At 47.4% G+C, this 21,209-nt stretch overlaps 1 protein-coding gene across 2 annotated transcripts in view; it reads left to right on the top strand.

The window, feature by feature from the left end:
- Window positions 1-610: 610 nt before the first annotated feature.
- LOC117415167 (semaphorin-6B) overlaps window positions 611-21,209 on the top strand; it is a 52,409-nt gene continuing 31,810 nt past the window's right edge. The window contains exon 1 of one of the 2 annotated variants that reach the window (XM_059014104.1): window positions 611-1,794. The gene's annotated coding sequence lies outside the window, so the exon portion shown is untranslated. The remainder of the gene's footprint in view (window positions 1,795-21,209) is intronic. The other variant, XM_059014103.1, reaches the window with a different exon arrangement.

The following is a 21,209-nucleotide window of genomic DNA, read 5'->3' as shown; positions in this document are numbered from 1 at the left end:
CACGGAACCACAAGAATGAGAACATGCTGAAGCTCTGCCACGGAACCACAAGAATGAGAACGTGCTGAAGCTCTACCACGGAACCACAAGAATGAGAACATGCTGAAGCTCTGCCACGGAACCACAAGAATGAGAACGTGCTGAAGCTGCTGCTAATTCAAATAATAATAATAATAATAATAATAATAATAATAATAATAATAATAATATCAGAGAGGATTATATCAGAGTGTTTCTGAGTGACAGTTCTGGTTAATTCAGACAAGGCTTGTCTAAGTGGTGATAGGGGATGTGTTGCTATGGGAACAGGGAGAGAGAGAAACAAGCCGTGATGTTAGGTGAGATTGCTATTTTTTTTCTTTTTTAGTGAAAGATGTATTTGAAAATCGCAGCTCTTCTGACCAGTTTCACTGCTCTCATGATCAGAGTGTGACTGCGGTGAACATTTTCTTTGGGATGTTTCACAGTCTCTCTGCTCTGTACTGGTGGAGCTCTCCATTGCAAAGCGAAGTTTAACCTGGCAACGCATCTTCATGTATGTCTGAACACACGTGCGGTAGGTCATGTATGTGTGATACCACGACTACCAGTAAAGAAGTCATTCACAATCCGAGAAGACTACGAGTCATCCAGCTGAGACAGAATGACAAGTGGGAGAAGAGAAAATAGGCAGAAAATCGTCTTTTATACAAAGTTACTGTGGAATATTTAGTACTCAGAAAACTACATTTCAGAAAATCCAGTGCATTTATAAGACGTTCATTCCAATCCGTCTGTGATGAGTGAGTCCAGTACAGGTTTTCCGATTCCCCGTGCTGTGAAGAGAGAGAGAGAGAGCGAGAGAGAGAGAGAGAGAGAGAGAGAGAGCGAGAGAGAGAGAGAGAGCGAGAGAGAGAGAGAGCGAGAGAGAGAGCGAGAGAGAGAGAGAGAGAGCGAGAGAGAGAGAGAGAGAGAGAGAGAGAGAGAGAGAGAGAGAGAGAGAGAGAGAGAGAGAGAGAGAGAGAGAGAGAGCAGCATTGAGGCTGCAGGCAGTGTACCTTCGCATGACAGCGCTCCACACAAGCGGCGTTTCGCGTATACCTGGACATCGCGCAGCTAAACAGCACGCACACGGCGTTTCCAAACTGAAGCAAGGTATTAGTGGACTGGAATTACATTGGAACAACGCCATACCGCAACCAAAAACATCAAGGAAAACGTGTGGACTAAAATCAAGAAGAACGAGCATTATCTTCTGACAGACAGTCAGCAGCAGCCGTGCACAGAGACACAGTACAAAATCCCTATTGTGCAAAACAGAGGGCTCGTGTAATAATATATGTATTGATTTTTTTTTTTTTTAAGAACAGATGTAAATTCCATGCAACACAGCCGGTCCAAAGCAGTGAGACCACTGCACAGGGTTTTATTACTGTTACAAGCAGCGATTATAATACCCCACAGTATATGAACGGCTGTCTGTGAGGAGGATGTGCCATGTGTTAATGTGCGGAATAAAGGTGCTACTGTTATCACTGTTATTCCAGGGGGCCTGGGCCACACGAGTCCACAGCCAGTTGTCTTAAGGATGTCACGCCGGAGCACTGAATTTGTTCTGGAGCGAGACAGGTGCGACCGCACTGAGGATTAGCGGAAGAAAACCGAGGCGGGTACCTTGGAATTTAAACCATCGGGGTCCAAAGACCCCAGCATTTCGGATTTGACTTCAGGAGGAATAAGGTGTGCGCACGTCGTGCAGAAGTGCCGTGGATCATCGCTGTGCGCTGGGCTCGCCTCGCTGCCACTTCTCTGTCGGTAAGTGTTTGTGCAGAGCTGAGGCAATTGGCTGCACTGTTTGTATACTCGTGTGTAAGCCAGTGGAGGCTGATCACTTGACACACAGAGCAGGCACAGTGTAAGGGACTTGGGTTTGTAGATACACAGTGTGTGCGTGTGCGTGTGCGTGTGCGTGTGCGTGTGTGTAATACATATACACACCATTACAAACGAAACGAAAATACAATCGAAGCAGTGAAAAAGCGGCGATACAAAACATCAGAAACATTTTGAAATAAAGATATGACATCTGGTGCTAGACCATGACAGCAATGCCTTAACATCAATCACACAAACGACATGAAACCATAAACCAAGTACCATAACCGTGACACACAAACGCATCGGAATTAATATAGTGACGGGAATGGGCTTCCAGACTTGTAAACACAATGACACAATAGTTAATAATAGAACGATAGCGCGAATATCAAAGTCCCGATCCACATGCGATCTTGCAAAGAGAACACGTTTTGCCATCAGGTCACATCACCATGTTTCAAAGCAATCAGTGTATGTAAAAATGCATGAGAATTCAATTCACAATATATTATATTTACTCTGGACTTTGACAGTAAATTACTGTTTTATGGCAAAAAAGATAAAGCTGTCAGTTCAACCGTTTCCAGATAAAGTCTGCGCTTCTCTCCTCTGAGATGCGAGAAGGTAAATCACGGGTCATGCCAGCGGGCATTCTTCTCCGGCGTCTTCGCGAGTCCCTTCTCAAGACACAGAATCGCCACTCGCTCCTTCTTGCCTCCTTGTGTTTCTGGAATAACGTTTTAGTCTCTTGAGACACGAGAAGCTTCTTTCCACACCAGCTGAAGTTTCACCTCAGAATTGATGCGCTCTTTGGATTTGGCTGCCGTTTCAATGCACGGTGCACTTTTAAAATCAGCATGTCCCTATTGTATGCATGTATGCGTAGATGAAGAGATTTTAAAAAGTAAACTCGGCCAACACAGGCGATTTGTAACAGCGCTGCCAGTAAGCCAATCTACTCTGCCATGCCGGTTACATTGAAATAACCGCCTGTCCAGAATCTCAGGCTGAGGCTCACCTGCACCTATATGAAACCCTTCTCCGTGTCCTGTTGACTTCTGTAAGAAGTTGTGCAGTTCCATACATGCCAACAGTCCCTATATGGTCGGGACAGTCCCGATTTCCTAGCAAATGTCCCGCGTCCCGATGCATACGTCGGGTTGCAGACAGTGCTGGTATAGCTCAGTGTATCACACACAGTGCTGGTGTAGCTCAGTGTATCACGCACAGTGCTGGTATAGCTCAGTGTATCACACACAGTGCTGGTGTAGCTCAGTGTATCACGCACAGTGCTGGTATAGCTCAGTGTATCACGCACAGTGCTGGTATAGCTCAGTGTATCACGCACAGTGCTGGTATAGCTCAGTGTATCACGCACAGTGCTGGTGTAGCTCAGTGTATCACGCACAGTGCTGGTGTAGCTCAGTGTATCACGCACAGTGCTGGTATAGCTCAGTGTATCACACACAGTGCTGGTGTAGCTCAGTGTATCACACACAGTGCTGGTGTAGCTCAGTGTATCACACACAGTGCTGGTGTAGCTCAGTGTATCACACACAGTGCTGGTGTAGCTCAGTGTATCACACACAGTGCTGGTATAGCTCAGTGTATCACACACAGTGCTGGTGTAGCTCAGTGTATCACACACAGTGCTGGTGTAGCTCAGTGTATCACGCACAGTGCTGGTGTAGCTCAGTGTATCACGCACAGTGCTGGTGTAGCTCAGTGTATCACACACAGTGCTGGTGTAGCTCAGTGTATCACACACAGTGCTGGTATAGCTCAGTGTATCACACACAGTGCTGGTATAGCTCAGTGTATCACACACGGGCCGGGTTGCAGGCAGTGCTGGTAGTGAAGCCCCGATGTGTTGTTTTCGGTTCTCGCCCGCACGCTCTCTTGTGCATCATGGAAAACAGGATTTGCTTTTATTTTATTATCTATTTGAAACCCAAGTGGATGGGATCGCTGTAATAAAGCAACACTGTTATATAGGCTCTGTCTTTACAGACAGGTGTGTATTGCATTCCTGACTGTGTCTTTGGACTCGCTGTTTAACAGCATTACAGTGTAAGGTCAGGGCATGTATTGGGTTTGATTAACACTGACGATGACCCTTGAAACTCAGGCTTATTTAAAATGCTCATTCTTTATTACAGGTATACGCACGCTGTTGATCAAATATCTTTATTCGATTCTTTACATATAAACACAGTGGGATGGACAGCGATTGGAATACAGGAATACATTGTGCTTTCACACATACTGTACTGTATGCAGCATATCGATCCGAACAGCAGTGCTGTACATAATCGGATCCATTGCCAAACCCCTGTTCCTCTCATTCAGCATCCACGAGCTGGACAGACAGATCTGTGAATTGTGGCCCGTTGTCGGGTTTAGCAAATTCAAGCGTCAAAGAGAGTGGAAATAACCAGAGATTAGTTTCAGAGATTCGTTTCATACTGAGCTGTCCATCTGGAGCAATGTTTTATCAGCATTGTCCATTTCAAAACTCTGTTGACTGTTTTCATTTGATTTCTTTTCTGTTGTGTTTCTTACTAACCCATTACTCCGTTCTTGGTATAGCATGTGATGGCTTTCACTTCTTGGTACAGCAGCGCAGTGCTGTATTTAATTTGCTGTCTCCCAGATCCCCAGCACTGAGTTCTCTAAACTGCATTGAATTGGCTGGTTTAATATCTGCAAACCTTGTTTCTGTATTGAATTGACTGGCTCTCGTATCTCCAGTGCTGAGTTCTCTGTATTGAATTCACTCTTTATAGGATCTCAGTAGTGAATTGCTGGCTTTAAGCTCCTAAAGTTTCTCATTCGGATTCTCAAGCTTTTGTTGTGTTGCTGTTTCAAATTCAAATGGCCCCATCCAGCTGTCTTTTGTTCAGCTTCAGGGTCTGTAGACTGGAAAGGCAAAAAAGTAAGTGCAGTCCCCAAGGGTCGGAGCGTTTCAATAGAGAGTGAGTGAGTGTGAGAACGAAGGAGTGAAAGGGAGGAGGAGAGAGTGTTAGGGGGTGTGGGCAGAAAGCTTCCTTCAGCAAAACAAGTTTGCAAACTAAATAAATCATTCACCCTTTGTCTGGGGCTGTCTGTCCATCAGGCAAACATTCCCGTGGAGATCTTGAAGAGATTTGACAACCCGCCCCCCCTCTTGTACAAGCTGCCCACGGTCATTCCGCTGTTTCTGTAACCCCCCCCCCCCCCTCTTGTACAAGCTGCCCGCGGTCATTCTGCTGTTTCTGTAACCCGCCCCCCCTCTTGTACAAGCTGCCCGCGGTCATTCCGCTGTTTCTGTAACCCGCCCCCCCTCTTGTACAAGCTGCCCACGGTCATTCCGCTGTTTCTGTAACCCGCCCCCCCTCTTGTACAAGCTGCCCACGGTCATTCCGCTGTTTCTGTAACCCGCCCCCCCTCTTGTACAAGCTGCCCGCGGTCATTCCGCTGTTTCTGTAACCCGCCCCCCCTCTTGTACAAGCTGCCCACGGTCATTCCGCTGTTTCTGTAACCCGCCCCCCTTCTTGTACAAGCTGCCCGCGGTCATTCCGCTGTTTCTGTAACCCGCCCCCCCTCTTGTACAAGCTGCCCACGGTCATTCCGCTGTTTCTGTAACCCGCCCCCCCTCTTGTACAAGCTGCCCGCGGTCATTCCGCTGTTTCTGTAACCCCCCCCCCCCAGGTCCCTGCTGCTGCCGGCTCTCTGTCTGTGTCTGCGATCGCTAGACGCTGCAGAGTGGGAAGCTGCCCACTGGGATGCTCAATGGGATAAATTGACTGGAATGATTCTGTAAATCATCATGCAGTGCTTACAGAATAAAAACTACTTTTACCATTCTGTCTGAAAAAGTGCTTCCTCTTTCTGTGCACTGCATGATTCCATCGTGCGCTATAAACCAAACATCCTGTCTGTGACCCTGTGGATGAGCCGCTTCCTGCCCTCCCTGCTCCCTGGTGTGTGGGCAGCAGGGTCTGTGTGGCAGTGACAGTGTTAACAGTGTGTCTGTGTATCTGAGGTATTCTCCTCCTCTGTGTGGCAGTGACAGTGTTAACAGTGTGTCTGTGTATCTGAGGTATTCTCCTCCTCTGTGTGGCAGTGACAGTGTTAACAGTGTGTATGTGTATCTGAGGTATTCTCCTCCTCTGTGTGGCAGTGACAGTGTTAACAGTGTGTCTGTGTATCTGAGGTATTCTCCTCCTCTGTGTGGCAGTGACAGTGTTAACAGTGTGTATGTGTATCTGAGGTATTCTCCTCCTCTGTGTGGCAGTGACAGTGTTAACAGTGTGTATGTGTATCTGAGGTATTCTCCTCCTCTGTGTGGCAGTGACAGTGTTAACAGTGTGTCTGTGTATCTGAGGTATTCTCCTCCTCTGTGTGGCAGTGACAGTGTTAACAGTGTGTATGTGTATCTGAGGTATTCTCCTCCTCTGTGTGGCAGTGACAGTGTTAACAGTGTGTATGTGTATCTGAGGTATTCTCCTCCTCTGTGTGGCAGTGACAGTGTTAACAGTGTGTCTGTGTATCTGAGGTATTCTCCTCCTCTGTGTGGCAGTGACAGTGTTAACAGTGTGTATGTGTATCTGAGGTATTCTCCTCCTCTGTGTGGCAGTGACAGTGTTAACAGTGTGTATGTGTATCTGAGGTATTCTCCTCCTCTGTGTGGCAGTGACAGTGTTAACAGTGTGTATGTGTATCTGAGGTATTCTCCTCCTCTGTGTGGCAGTGACAGTGTTAACAGTGTGTCTGTGTATCTGAGGTATTCTCCTCCTCTGTGTGGCAGTGACAGTGTTAACAGTGTGTATGTGTATCTGAGGTATTCTCCTCCTCTGTGTGGCAGTGACAGTGTTAACAGTGTGTATGTGTATCTGAGGTATTCTCCTCCTCTGTGTGGCAGTGACAGTGTTAACAGTGTGTCTGTGTATCTGAGGTATTCTCCTCCTCTGTGTGGCAGTGACAGTGTTAACAGTGTGTATGTGTATCTGAGGTATTCTCCTCCTCTGTGTGGCAGTGACAGTGTTAACAGTGTGTATGTGTATCTGAGGTATTCTCCTCCTCTGTGTGGCAGTGACAGTGTTAACAGTGTGTCTGTGTATCTGAGGTATTCTCCTCCTCTGTGTGGCAGTGACAGTGTTAACAGTGTGTATGTGTATCTGAGGTATTCTCCTCCTCTGTGTGGCAGTGACAGTGTTAACAGTGTGTCTGTGTATCTGAGGTATTCTCCTCCTCTGTGTGGCAGTGACAGTGTTAACAGTGTGTCTGTGTATCTGAGGTATTCTCCTCCTCTGTGTGGCAGTGACAGTGTTAACAGTGTGTATGTGTATCTGAGGTATTCTCCTCCTCTGTGTGGCAGTGACAGTGTTAACAGTGTGTATGTGTATCTGAGGTATTCTCCTCCTCTGTGTGGCAGTGACAGTGTTAACAGTGTGTATGTGTATCTGAGGTATTCTCCTCCTCTGTGTGGCAGTGACAGTGTTAACAGTGTGTATGTGTATCTGAGGTATTCTCCTCTGTGTGGCAGTGACAGTGTTAACAGTGTGTATGTGTATCTGAGGTATTCTCCTCCTCTGTGTGGCAGTGACAGTGTTAACAGTGTGTCTGTGTATCTGAGGTATTCTCCTCCTCTGTGTGGCAGTGACAGTGTTAACAGTGTGTATGTGTATCTGAGGTATTCTCCTCCTCTGTGTGGCAGTGACAGTGTTAACAGTGTGTATGTGTATCTGAGGTATTCTCCTCCTCTGTGTGGCAGTGACAGTGTTAACAGTGTGTCTGTGTATCTGAGGTATTCTCCTCCTCTGTGTGGCAGTGACAGTGTTAACAGTGTGTCTGTGTATCTGAGGTATTCTCCTCCTCTGTGTGGCAGTGACAGTGTTAACAGTGTGTATGTGTATCTGAGGTATTCTCCTCCTCTGTGTGGCAGTGACAGTGTTAACAGTGTGTATGTGTATCTGAGGTATTCTCCTCCTCTGTGTGGCAGTGACAGTGTTAACAGTGTGTATGTGTATCTGAGGTATTCTCCTCCTCTGTGTGGCAGTGACAGTGTTAACAGTGTGTATGTGTATCTGAGGTATTCTCCTCCTCTGTGTGGCAGTGACAGTGTTAACAGTGTGTATGTGTATCTGAGGTATTCTCCTCCTCTGTGTGGCAGTGTAGGGGTTAACACCGCCTCTGACCTGTGATTAAGTGCTTGACTTGTCCGTCAGTTGGGGGTCTTTGTGAGGCTGTCACAGTTGGAAGAGCTCACCGTCTCTCGCATTAAAATGCAATAAAGTTTATACCCTGCGGGACTCTCTGTCTCTCGCTCCCTCTCTCTCTCTCTCTGTCTCTCTCTCTTTCTCTCTCTGTCTCTCTCTCATTCCCTCTCTCTCTCTGTCTCTTGCTCTCGCTCTCTCATTCCCTCTCGCTCCCTCTCTCTCTGTCTCTCGCTCCCTCTCTCTCTGTCTCTCTCTCTCTCTCTCATTCCCTCTCTCTCTCTCTCTCTCTCCCTCACTCTCTCTCTCTCTCTCCCTTGTCTAATCTCACTCTGTTTTATTTCCCCCTCTCTCCTGTAAGATGTCTTTCTTATTATCTCTCTCTCTCTCTCTGTCTCTCTCTCATTCCCTCTCTCTCTTTCTCTCTCTCTGTCTCTCGCTCCCTCTCTCTCTGTCTCTTGCTCCCTCTCTCTCTCTCTCTCACTCCCTCTCTCTCTCTCTCTCTCTCTCCCTTGTCTAATCTCACTCTGTTTTATTTCCCCCTCTCTCCTGTAAGATGTCTTTCTTATTATCTCTCTCTCTCTCTCTGTCTCTCTCTCATTCCCTCTCTCTCTTTCTCTCTCTCTGTCTCTCGCTCCCTCTCTCTCTGTCTCTTGCTCCCTCTCTCTCTCTCTCTCACTCCCTCTCTCTCTCTCTCTCCCTTGTCTAATCTCACTCTGTTTTATTTCCCCCTCTCTCCTGTAAGATGTCTTTCTTATTATCTCTCTCTCTCTCTCTCACTCTCTCTCTCGCTCTCTCTCATTCCCTCTCTCTCTGTCTCTCGCTCTCTCTCTCTCATTCCCTCTCTCTCTTTCTCTCTGTCTCTCTCTCACTCCCTCTCTCTCTCCCTTGTCTAATCTCACTCTGTTTTATTTCCCCCTCTCTCCTGTAAGATGTCTTTCTTATTATCTCACTCTCTTTCTTCCACTATAATATTATCTCTCTCCCTCTAATCCCTGTCCTGCGTTGATGCAGCTCGATTATTTACTGTTAAATAATGAATCATTTGTTAAGTAGAATTAGAAGGAATTGCTTTCTAAATGATTGCTGTTAAATTGATTGTTTTAAAATATTGACATTAATGATGATTAAGTATTACATAATCAAGTTTTGACCATTTTCAGATCATTGCGTTCCATCCGGGCGTTTCTCTATCCCAGAGAGGTTTTGTTTTTTCTGGCTCCCTCTCTCATGGAGGGGTCTAGGTTGCATTCCGAGCAGGAGAATAAATAAAAGTACGATGCAGAGAAGCATTATTTCTTTCTTTGGTTTATTTCTTTCTTCTCTGTGTGGCGCACGCCCAGCATTGTTTCTACGCTTCAGTGCAATTAGTGGTACAGCATCCTGCAAACCAGGAGAGGCAGTCAGGCATGAGAAAGCAATCAAAAAACTCTTTATTACTCCAAAATTAAGAGAAGAACATAGAGGGGATTGCTGTACTGTGATTGTAGCGACCAACCCGACTATGAATGGGTTTTAAAAAGGAGTAAGCAGGGGGGCAGATGAAGAAGAAGAAGATGGAGAGTCCCTGAACCTTTTTAATGTGACCCTTTTAACAAAATGAGACTGGCCTTTTGCATGCCCTTGTCCTCTGTGTGTGTGTAGGGTACACGAGGCACGGCTGTGTGTGTGTAGGGTACTCGAGGCACAGCTGTGTGTGTGTAGGGTACTCGAGGCACTGCTGTGTGTGTGTAGGGTACTCGAGGCACAGCTGTGTGTGTGTAGGGTACACGAGGCACGGCTGTGTGTGTGTAGGGTACACGAGGCACAGCTGTGTGTGTGTGTGTAGGGTACTCGAGGCACAGCTGTGTGTGTGTAGGGTACACGAGGCATGGCTGTGTGTGTGTAGGGTACTCGAGGCACAGCTGTGTGTGTGTAGGGTACACGAGGCATGGCTGTGTGTGTGTAGGGTACACGAGGCACAGCTGTGTGTGTGTGTGTAGGGTACTCGAGGCACAGCTGTGTGTGTGTAGGGTACACGAGGCACGGCTGTGTGTGTGTGTGTGTAGGGTACTCGAGGCACAGCTGTGTGTGTGTAGGGTACACGAGGCACGGCTGTGTGTGTGTAGGGTACACGAGGCATGGCTGTGTGTGTAGGGTACTCGAGGCATGGCTGTGTGTGTGTAGGGTACACGAGGCATGGCTGTGTGTGTGTAGGGTACACGAGGCACGGCTGTGTGTGTGTAGGGTACTCGAGGCATGGCTGTGTGTGTGTAGGGTACACGAGGCATGGCTGTGTGTGTGTGTGTAGGGTACTCGAGGCATAGCTGTGTGTGTGTGTGTAGGGTACACGAGGCACGGCTGTGTGTGTGTAGGGTACTCGAGGCACGGCTGTGTGTGTGTGTGTAGGGTACACGAGGCACGGCTGTGTGTGTGTGTGTAGGGTACATGAGGCACGGCTGTGTGTGTAGGGTACTCGAGGCATGGCTGTGTGTGTGTAGGGTACTCGAGGCATGGCTGTGTGTGTGTGTGTAGGGTACTCGAGGCATAGCTGTGTGTGTGTGTAGGGTACACGAGGCACGGCTGTGTGTGTGTAGGGTACACGAGGCACGGCTGTGTGTGTGTAGGGTACACGAGGCACGGCTGTGTGTGTGTAGGGTACACGAGGCACGGCTGTGTGTGTGTGTGTAGGGTACACGAGGCACGGCTGTGTGTGTGTGTGTGTAGGGTACACGAGGCACGGCTGTGTGTGTGTGTGTGTAGGGTACATGAGGCACGGCTGTGTGTGTGTGTGTGTAGGGTACACGAGGCATGGCTGTGTGTGTGTGTGTAGGGTACACGAGGCATGGCTGTGTGTGTGTGTGTGTAGGGTACTCGAGGCACGGCTGTGTGTGTGTAGGGTACACGAGGCACGGCTGTGTGTGTGTGTGTGTAGGGTACTCGAGGCACGGCTGTGTGTGTGTGTGTGTGTAGGGTACTCGAGGCATGGCTGTGTGTGTGTGTGTAGGGTACACGAGGCACGGCTGTGTGTGTGTGTGTAGGGTACACGAGGCATGGCTGTGTGTGTGTGTGTAGGGTACTCGAGCACGGCTGTGTGTGTGTGTGTAGGGTACACGAGGCACGGCTGTGTGTGTGTAGGGTACTCGAGGCATGGCTGTGTGTGTGTGTGTGTGTAGGGTACACGAGGCATGGCTGTGTGTGTGTAGGGTACACGAGGCATGGCTGTGTGTGTGTGTGTAGGGTACACGAGGCACGGCTGTGTGTGTGTGTGTGTAGGGTACACGAGGCACGGCTGTGTGTGTGCTTTCCACCCCGTGCAGTGCTGTGCCTCTCTGGAGCTCTCCCTGCAGGATTGTCCAGGCCTGACCTTCATTTTCTGTTAAACTAGTAAACTCTGGGGGAAAGACCAAGCAATGCCTCTCCAAAACAAGGAGGAGTGGTATCCGTGAAACCATCTGGACATGCTCGGCACAGGCTGCTATTTGCATATGGTTTGGATTCCCTGAGATATTTCCCTGTATAGAACGAGGCTGCCAGGCTAACCAGTCTTTGCTGGTTTTTCTCTTGGCTTCCGCTAGATTAAATGATACAGTAAGATTACTATAGAATACATGTCATGATACACAGTCCAGCCCTTATAAAAGTTTACCTCAGTAAACTTTCATGGTTATGTTGTAGTTCCTCTCATGCTTTTCCACTTGTTATACTCTGCATTTACCATGGTTTGCCACATTTTAATATGCTTTACTGTGTGCTTTACAATGCTTCCCTATGCTTTACCATACCTCTGTGCTTCCATATGCTTTACAATACCTCTCTGTGCCTCCCTATGCTTTACAATGCTTCCCTATGCTTTACCATGCCTCTCTGTGCCTCCCTATGCTTTACAATGCTTCCCTATGCTTTACCATGCCTCTCTGTGCCTCCCTATGCTTTACCATGCCTCTCTGTGCCTCCCTATGCTTTACCATGCCTCTCTGTGCCTCCCTATGCCTCACAGTGCTTCTCTGTGCCTCCCTATGCCTCACAGTGCTTCTCTGTGCCTCCCTATGCCTCACAGTGCTTCTCTGTGCCTCCCTATGCCTCACAGTGCTTCTCTGTGCCTTCCTATGCTTCACAGTGCTTCTCTGTGCCTCCCTATGCCTCACAGTGCTTCTCTGTGCCTCCCTATGCCTCACAGTGCTTCTCTGTGCCTCCCTATGCCTCACAGTGCTTCTCTGTGCCTCCCTATGCCTCACAGTGCTTCTCTGTGCCTCCCTATGCCTCACAGTGCCTCTCTGTGCCTCCCTATGCCTCACAGTGCTTCTCTGTGCCTCACCATGCTTTCACTATGTTAAACGCGATGGTTTGTGCATCATGATACATGTGATGGTCCAGGTGGACTGCTGCAAGATATAACATGATTATTAATGAAGGTTTGTTGCTGTAGGGCAAAACTTTTAATGACAAATGGTTTGTATTCAAACACATATTACAATGTATTCATCATTAAACTAGCTAAGTAGCACCTGCAGGCACACCATGTTACTGTGCAGATCTCATTTTCACCATTCAAGTGACGTGCTCTTCCTGTGAAGTGTACAATCGATATATATCTATATATATATATGGATCAGTCTGGTACTTCAGGGACCCCCCACCCCTCAGAGTCACACTTTGATGACAAATCAACATTTTCACATTTCACCTTGAACTCAGTAAAGGCCAAGTCAGCCTCTTCTCTCCCTGGCTGAGGCCCTGCAGGACATCCTGACGTGTGTAAAATGCACATTAGTTTGAAAAGTATGTTGCATTTTTCAGTTCATTTATATAGGGCCTTTTTAAAAGTGTTCTTCATTTTACAGATGCATTATTATTATTGTTGTTGTAAAAATAGACATCAGTGTTTCTGAAATTGGACGTTTCTGGATTTAGATTTTTTTGGGGGAGCCATTATGATTTAAAAGCACGCAGATGCACAGAAAAACCAATTCAAATAAACACAGAAATAAAACTGTGCCTCAACACGTAGATACACTGACACACTCATGAACAGGACAGACAGAGGGACAGAGACACACTCATGAACAGGACAGACAGAGGGACAGAGACACACTCATGAACAGGACAGACAGAGGGACAGAGACACACTCATGAACAGGACAGACAGAGGGACAGAGACACACTCATGAACAGGACAGACAGAGGGACAGACAGACAGGCAGCCTCGAGGACACAGTCCCTCTACAGGGGATGTCACTGGCCAGCCGGGCGGGTTACATTTGTGTTTCGTTTGAATGTGGCGTAAAAATAAAATAAATGCAAATATGACAAAGCTTCCCTCTTTTGCCCAGTCAAATAGCTGTGGAGACAGAGACCCATGGTAGAACAATGACACAAATCCACAGTGAATATATTGTGTTCTGGTGGCAAAAAATCTTTTCCCCTGTAAAATGTTTATTTTACTTAGTGCCACCTAGTGGCTGCATATTAACTGCAGCTGGTTAAAAACAAGGGCAGCTCTTTTGTGGTGAAACTGGACAAGCTGCTGCTGTTGACCACAGTTGAGTCGAGAGGGCTTTGCTCTGTTGCTAATCTTGTGTTAAGAAGCTGCAAGCTGAGGCGTGCCTGGTTATTGAAAAGCTCAATCAGTTCTGCAATAGGAGCCTCTCCCTTGCAAAGCTGTGCTTTTGTAACATCTTCCCGGACTATAGCTGGGATAGGGTTTGAATGTTATTCCTGCTGGAATGGTGCTTTGCATATCTGTGGGGTCCTGGAACAGAGCCAGGTTTGCGTTCACATTGTTTGATGTAAAATTTCCATGTGCAGAAACCATTGACTCATTGACTCACTGCTCACCTCTCTCCCAGGCCTCGCAGGACAGGCTCAGATATTCATCTGGCAATCTTGTTATTTGAAAGGGATTTGACTATAAATTATGAAGTAATCAGAGTGACACAGAGGGGAGTTGCCACTGATTTCTCGCTGGTTTGGGGAGAAATGGCTCTGTCCTGTTTTTTCCTTGATTTTTCCTGGTCAATTCCCTGCTGTGTTTTTCTTTGTGAATGCTTGTCACCCTAACCCTAACCCTAACCCTAACCCTAACCCTAACCTTGCCTGCATAATTAAGGCGTAGTAAACATTGTTACTGAAGGAGCTGCTTTGTTTATACACCCCAGAATAGTGCCTGTGACTGTAACACATGCAATACATATATAAATGAAGAGTTTAATATAGCACTTAAACCTGATCCTGAACGTGGAGAGAGAGAGAGAGAGAGAGAGAGAGAGAGAGAGAGAGAGAGGAGAGAGAGAGAGAGAGAGGAGAGAGAGAGAGAGAGAGAGGAGAGAGAGAGAGAGAGAGAGAGAGACGGAGAGAGAGAGAGAGAGAGGAGAGAGAGAGAGAGAGAGAGAGAGAGAGAGAGAGAGAGAGAGAGAGACGAGAGAGAGAGAGAGAGAGGAGAGAGAGAGAGAGAGGAGAGAGAGAGAGAGAGGAGAGAGGAGAGAGAGAGAGAGAGGAGAGAGAGAGTAGAGAGAGAGAGAGAGAGAGAGAGGAGAGAGAGAGAGAGAGAGAGAGGAGAGAGAGAGAGAGAGGAGAGAGAGAGAGAGGAGAGAGAGAGAGAGAGAGAGGAGAGAGAGGAGAGAGAGAGAGAGAGAGAGAGAGGAGAGAGAGGAGAGAGAGAGTTGACCCAACACGACTATTGAAATAGCCCGGGACATGGCTCAATAGAAGGGTGTGAGAGGGAAGCTTCCTGTTGTGACGCACGCTCAGAGTGAGCTGCTTGTTTTAATCATGGTGTGTAAACCACGTTTCTGAAGCCAGTAAACTGACAGGCAGCCCGAGCGAGTCTAGAGGACAGGGACAGGCACTTACAATGCCATGTATTACAGCTATGAAAAGGAAGGGAGCAGATTATACAGTGTTAGCAAGCACTTCCAGCTTGATAACCTCCTCTTGAAGGTGTTATTGTTTACCTTTATCCAGGGTTACTTGACTCTCCCTGGTGGTGCACTGCAGTATTACCAGTGCTATGTTCAAAGAGATTTTCGATGATGCCGCTTGTATATTTATATGGACTGAAGCCGAGTCAAGTGGAAGTCAGGACACTGTTAGTCAATACTCTCCAGCGTGGAGCCCCAGAGGGGATGTCATTGATTGAGTGATTAGACTGATTAGCTGTGCTTAAAAGGGGGATCTTTCTTTATGGTGTATTTTTGGTCTGTCTGTTGCTTTCTCAGACTGTTTGTAATTACACTGGACTATTAGATGAACTAAGTGAGTATTTAGTGCAATTCACTTACAAGTGAATGTTTATGAAGTGATTGTGCTGAAGGCTGGCTTGTATGACTCTGTCCTATACAATACATACATGTTACCTGTTCTTATGCAATGCCTGTGGCTCAGCGAGGAATGCATTGTATATATATTATTGATAGCAGTCCAGTAAAGTCACACCACAAGCATATCAGCATAGGCTGACCTCGATCAGGCTTTCTATCAATGAGCTTGGGAATTGGAAGGGAATATGTGAATTATCTGATTAACACACAGGAAAACAAGACAGGCATAAATCATTCATTTCACTAATATAAAACAATTGGTAATACAATATGAATTTACTTAACTACAAAGAGGGATAGGGGAGGATCAATTTACAAATGAGAGAGAGAGAGACAGAGAGAGACAGAGAGAGAGAATATAGATTAATCATCCAACTGGAGGAAAGCATTGCTGTAATTCTGGGGGGTCCAATCATCCAACTGGAGGAAAGCATTGCTGTAATTCTGGGGGGTCCAATCATCCAACTGGAGGAAAGCATTGCTGTAATTCTGGGGGGTCCAATCATCCAACTGGAGGAAAGCATTGCTGTAATTCTGGGGGGTCCAATGAGAAGCGAGTGTGCATAGAAACACACTTCTGGATTGTGTGCAGTAATGAGGAGCCTGGGATGGAGAGTGTGAGGCTGTGAGCTGGATGTGTCTTCTCATTATAATGATGCGATGTCTGTGCAAAAACACAAAGACATCTAACCCTAACCCTAACCCTTAATCCTGTCACAAACTCAGAGGTCTGCATGGAAATGCAATGGCGACGGGACGGGGGAATCAGCATACAAGTGATCTGAAAACTGAAAAATGCAGAAAGTCATTTAATAAAATGCAATGCCCTTTTCTGTACCCTACAGGAGCTTGTTTATTTAAGCAACAAGCCGTGTTCATTTCTAGTCATGCTTTTCTCACGATAAGATGATAAAGTGACAGCCCCACTGTCTCCGCCCTACTCTGAGTAGCAAGCCCAGATTGTTAGCATTATATAGAGACTGTGTGACAATGTGCTAAGCTTGGCCATTCATTAAATCAAGTCATGCTGACGCACTGAGGTCTGGTTCGATCTCAAACTATCAAGGGTCATCCACTGTGGAACAGGCTGGGACTCGGTCAGCAAGCTGAGGTCCTGTCTGCGCTGTGGACGTTGTTAAAGCTGAACTATAGCTGAGACCAGATGGGTTCATGATACATTGAAATGGTTCTGACTGGGGTTGGGATCCTGTTTAAATGAGCCGAGACCCGCATCTTCATTTCAAATGTGCACCTCGGCTCATACTTCCTCTGAGACAGGAGTCTTGACTGTTCCTCTGTCTGTCTGTGAGACTGACTGCACTCCACTCCTCTGACCTTGCAGGGCTGTTTGAATAAGGACTGGGGGACTCTTCCTCTGTCTGTCTGTGAGACTGACTGCACTCCACTCCTCTGACCTTGCAGGGCTGTTTGAATAAGGACTGGGGGACTCTTCCTCTGTCTGTCTGTGAGACTGACTGCACTCCACTCCTCTGACCTTGCAGGGCTGTTTGAATAAGGACTGGGGGACTCTTCCTCTGTCTGTCTGTGAGACTGACTGCACTCCACTCCTCTGACCTTGCAGGGCTGTTTGAATAAGGACTGGGGGACTCTTCCTCTGTCTGTCTGTGAGACTGACTGCACTCCACTCCTCTGACCTTGCAGGGCTGTTTGAATAAGGACTGGGGGACTCTTCCTCTGTCTGTCTGTGAGACTGACTGCACTCCACTCCTCTGACCTTGCAAGGCTGTTTGAATAAGGACTGGGGGACTCTTCCTCTGTCTGTCTGTGAGACTGACTGCACTCCACTCCTCTGACCTTGCAGGGCTGTTTGAATAAGGACTGGGGGACTCTTCCTCTGTCTGTCTGTGAGACTGACTGCACTCCACTCCTCTGACCTTGCAGGGCTGTTTGAATAAGGACTGGGGGACTCTTCCTCTGTCTGTCTGTGAGACTGACTGCACTCCACTCCTCTGACCTTGCAGGGCTGTTTGAATAAGGACTGGGGGACTCTTCCTCTGTCTGTCTGTGAGACTGACTGCACTCCACTCCTCTGACCTTGCAGGGCTGTTTGAATAAGGACTGGGGGACTCTTCCTCTGTCTTTGTTCTCCTTGCCTTCTTCCTTTTCTGTGCTAAGTAGCAATGGCTGATTTCCTTCCTCTGATTACGGCAGAATAACTTTAAATAGCAATGCCAAGAATACTACAGCTCCCCTAATTTTTGGCAAAAGTGATTTTTCATATGGGCTTCCTGAAGCTGGGCTGCTTCCAGAATGGAGTTCCGCTCTATAAGAAAATATCACATATATATAAAGAAAACAGTGGATCAGTCACCGGCTCCAGCTGTCTGACATGAAATTCAAAACCGAAATCCCAGAGCAAGCGAGAGGGGAACCTCAAAGCGGGGCTGGAGGGATCGCATCACACTCCCTAACACACTCGCTTACTGGATTAATGGAAAGAGTCCTACATAAACAGATAGATAGATAGATAGATAGATAGATAGATAGATAGATAGATAGATAGAAAAGCCAGTAGAGGTTTAGCAGGTGAAATGGGGCACAGTGGAAAACACAGAGAGTTTAATGGGCAGATAAGATATTATACAGCACTCCATTGCCCAGCTGACTATGTATTGTACATGTCCACCTGCATACCTGTAGCGCTCTGTTACCTCTCTAGCCTTCTAAGAAATGGATACCTGCATCAGCAGTGATACAGCCAGGCACCGCTTACAAGGCCTGAGTGCTGTCACCATCTCTCTACAAAGGGGTGGCGTTTTCCCCGCAGTGTTAACTTTCTGCATGTGCATTATGCCAGGTGATAGTTTGCATTGCACTGTTGGAGCAGCAGTTGAATTGCAGAACTCTCTGGTCACTTTTCACATGGGAGCTCTAATCCACGTCTTAATGGTGGCTCCAGGGGGCTGCTGCACCAGGAGGACTTCCCATTCGGGTAACATGGAGTGTAATATGCTAGTGATTCTATAAAAGGTACTAGTAAGCAGATACTGTAACTGTACCCCCCAAAGCCAGCCCGCCTACCTCCGGGACGGGGGTCAGAGGAGATATTTATAGACAGTGACCTGTGAGGCACGGTGAGGGCCGTGCTGTGAGACCAGGTGCAACTGCCAGCCAGCATGGAAGAATACAAGAGCAGATAATAGGGGAGCGAACTCAAGCCAGCATGCCGCTGTATTAATAGAGTGACCTGCAGTGTTCAGACTCCTGTTGTGTTGCAGTTTGTTTGTGAATTGGATCCTTGATTCTGACCCGGGTTTGAAACGGGTCTCGATCACAATCCATTTCCACAGAGGGCTTGGCACTGCTTAGCTCTCTGATACGTGATCAGGTCACAGGCCAGGCAGTATGTTTGTAAGAGGCTGGTGCCGCCTGAGAATGAAATAGAAACCCCTGTACCATCACGGGATACTCGCAGTGTGAACCAGAGTGGCTCACAAAGCCTTTAATAAACATGCAGCTCATTAATCTCAATCCTCCATCCTCCATCCTCCAGCCTCCGCTCTGCAATGATTTTAATGACAGCGTGTGGCTCTTCTGTCACATGGCTGGCATTGCCAGAATGGAATGGATAGCTCCTGATTACTGTACCACATTTCCACTTCACTGCACGCTGCCAATTGAAAAGAATATGGGCAGTGTGTAGCTGTGACTGGCTCCTCTGTACACAAAATGAACACCTGAATCCTGAATAAACGTTGCCGTGCCTCCTTCTGCTTTGACACGTTTTAATGCATGTCTATGGAAAGTGAAGTGCAGGGTTCAGTATGACACATTTACAGCAGCTCTGGAAACTGAGACAGGGCCCAGGAAGAAGAGACAAGCTTGGATTGAGACTTTCTGTCTTGTAATGTGTGGACTGAATGCAATGAGCCAGGGCACAAGCAGTGAAGTACCCTGTAATGTGTGGACTGAATGCAATGAGCCAGGGCACAAGCAGTGAAGTACCCTGTAATGTGTGGACTGAATGCAATGAGCCAGGGCACAAGCAGTGAAGTACCCTGTAATGTGTGGACTGAATGCAATGAGCCAGGGCACAAGCAGTGAAGTAACCTGTAATGTGTGGACTGAATGCAATGAGCCAGGGCACAAGCAGTGAAGTACCCTGTAATGTGTGGACTGAATGCAATGAGCCAGGGCACAAGCAGTGAAGTACCCTGTAATGTGTGGACTGAATGCAATGAGCCAGGGCACACGCAGTGAAGTACCCTGTAATGTGTGGACTGAATGCAATGAGCCAGGGCACAAGCAGTGAAGTACCCTGTAATGTGTGGACTGAATGCAATGAGCCAGGGCACACGCAGTGAAGTACCCTGTAATGTGTGGACTGAATGCAATGAGCCAGGGCACAAGCAGTGAAGTACCCTGTAATGTGTGGACTGAATGCAATGAGCCAGGGCACACGCAGTGAAGTACCCTGTAATGTGTGGACTGAATGCAATGAGCCAGGGCACACGCAGTGAAGTACCCTGTAATGTGTGGACTGAATGCAATGAGCCAGGGCACAAGCAGTGAAGTACCCTTGACTTGTCAGCAGGGCGCAGGGGCTGGGGGCGCGGTGCATGGGGTGCGAGGCGCGGGGGGGCGGGGGTCAGGGCACGGGGCGCGGGGTCGGGGGGCGGGTCGCTGGCACCTGGCTCCCGGTGTTCACACCACTCTCTTTCAGCTGGGCTGTACCCCTGGGGTCTGGACAAGCAGCTCGGCTCTCACTGGCAGAGGCTTCGAGAGGATCTTTCAGTGAGATTCATTTCAAACCTCTCTCTGCAGAGCAGCCCAAGCTCTTTGAACCCGGTCAGTAATCAGTAATAAGCTTTCCCTCCTGCTTTTAGGTCCCATTGGAGACCAATGTTACTGTGAATGTAACCAGCAAACCTTGTCTAATCAAACCTCACAATTGATAAGATCATTTCAATTCATATCTAAATTTACAACAACAAATCTCCAGGCCTCCCTTGTTTAGCATGTGTCACATGTGTGCAGTAATTTAGACTCAAGATGCCTTTTAGTAGCAGATGCTTATACACCCTGTAGATTTCCTACAAACATAATGACAGCATAATAAGTGAAGAGCAAGCGACTCCACAGGAAGGCTTCTGCAAAGAGTGGAATTGATGTTTCGATAATACAGTTTCTTTGTTGTTACTTTGCATATTCCCAGACACGGACTGCAGCAGCTTGGGAGTGTCTGTAATTCAATCATAATTACATTTTTAATTGAACCTGAAGATTTGTTACATTGATGTGAAGTAGAAATAATGCAAAGAGCAACAAACAAAAAACGATTGCCCATTATCAGACTTCCAGAGTCCCCACGACTGGAACATTGCCAGGACTGGCACGAGGGCTCAGAGACAGCTCTGCTGCACACACTTAACAGCCCTGAAATGTATTGGTTTATCTTTCAGAAACTTCAGTATTGAATTAGAAAAGGCAATGTAATAAATACAACAAGAAACAGAGCCAAGAAATACAAAAATACATTCAATAAATCAATGAAAACAGAGTTTGAGAAAGAGATACCCCCCCCCCCACACACACACACACACACACACACACACACACACACACAGTGACTGACTCACACACACACACACACACACACACACACACACACTCACACACACACACACACACACACACACACACAGTGACTGACACACACACACACACACACACACACACACACACACACTCACACACACACACACACACACACACACACACAGTGACTGACACACACACACACACACAGTGACTGACACACATACACACACGCGCACACACACACACACACACACACACACACACACTCACACACACACACACACACACACACACA

The sequence above is a fragment of the Acipenser ruthenus genome, chromosome 47 (genome assembly GCF_902713425.1).
Source record: "Acipenser ruthenus chromosome 47, fAciRut3.2 maternal haplotype, whole genome shotgun sequence".
NCBI lineage: Eukaryota > Metazoa > Chordata > Actinopteri > Acipenseriformes > Acipenseridae > Acipenser > Acipenser ruthenus.
The sequence above is the reverse complement of the archived record's forward strand: the minus strand, read 5'-3'. Positions and strand labels throughout refer to the sequence as shown.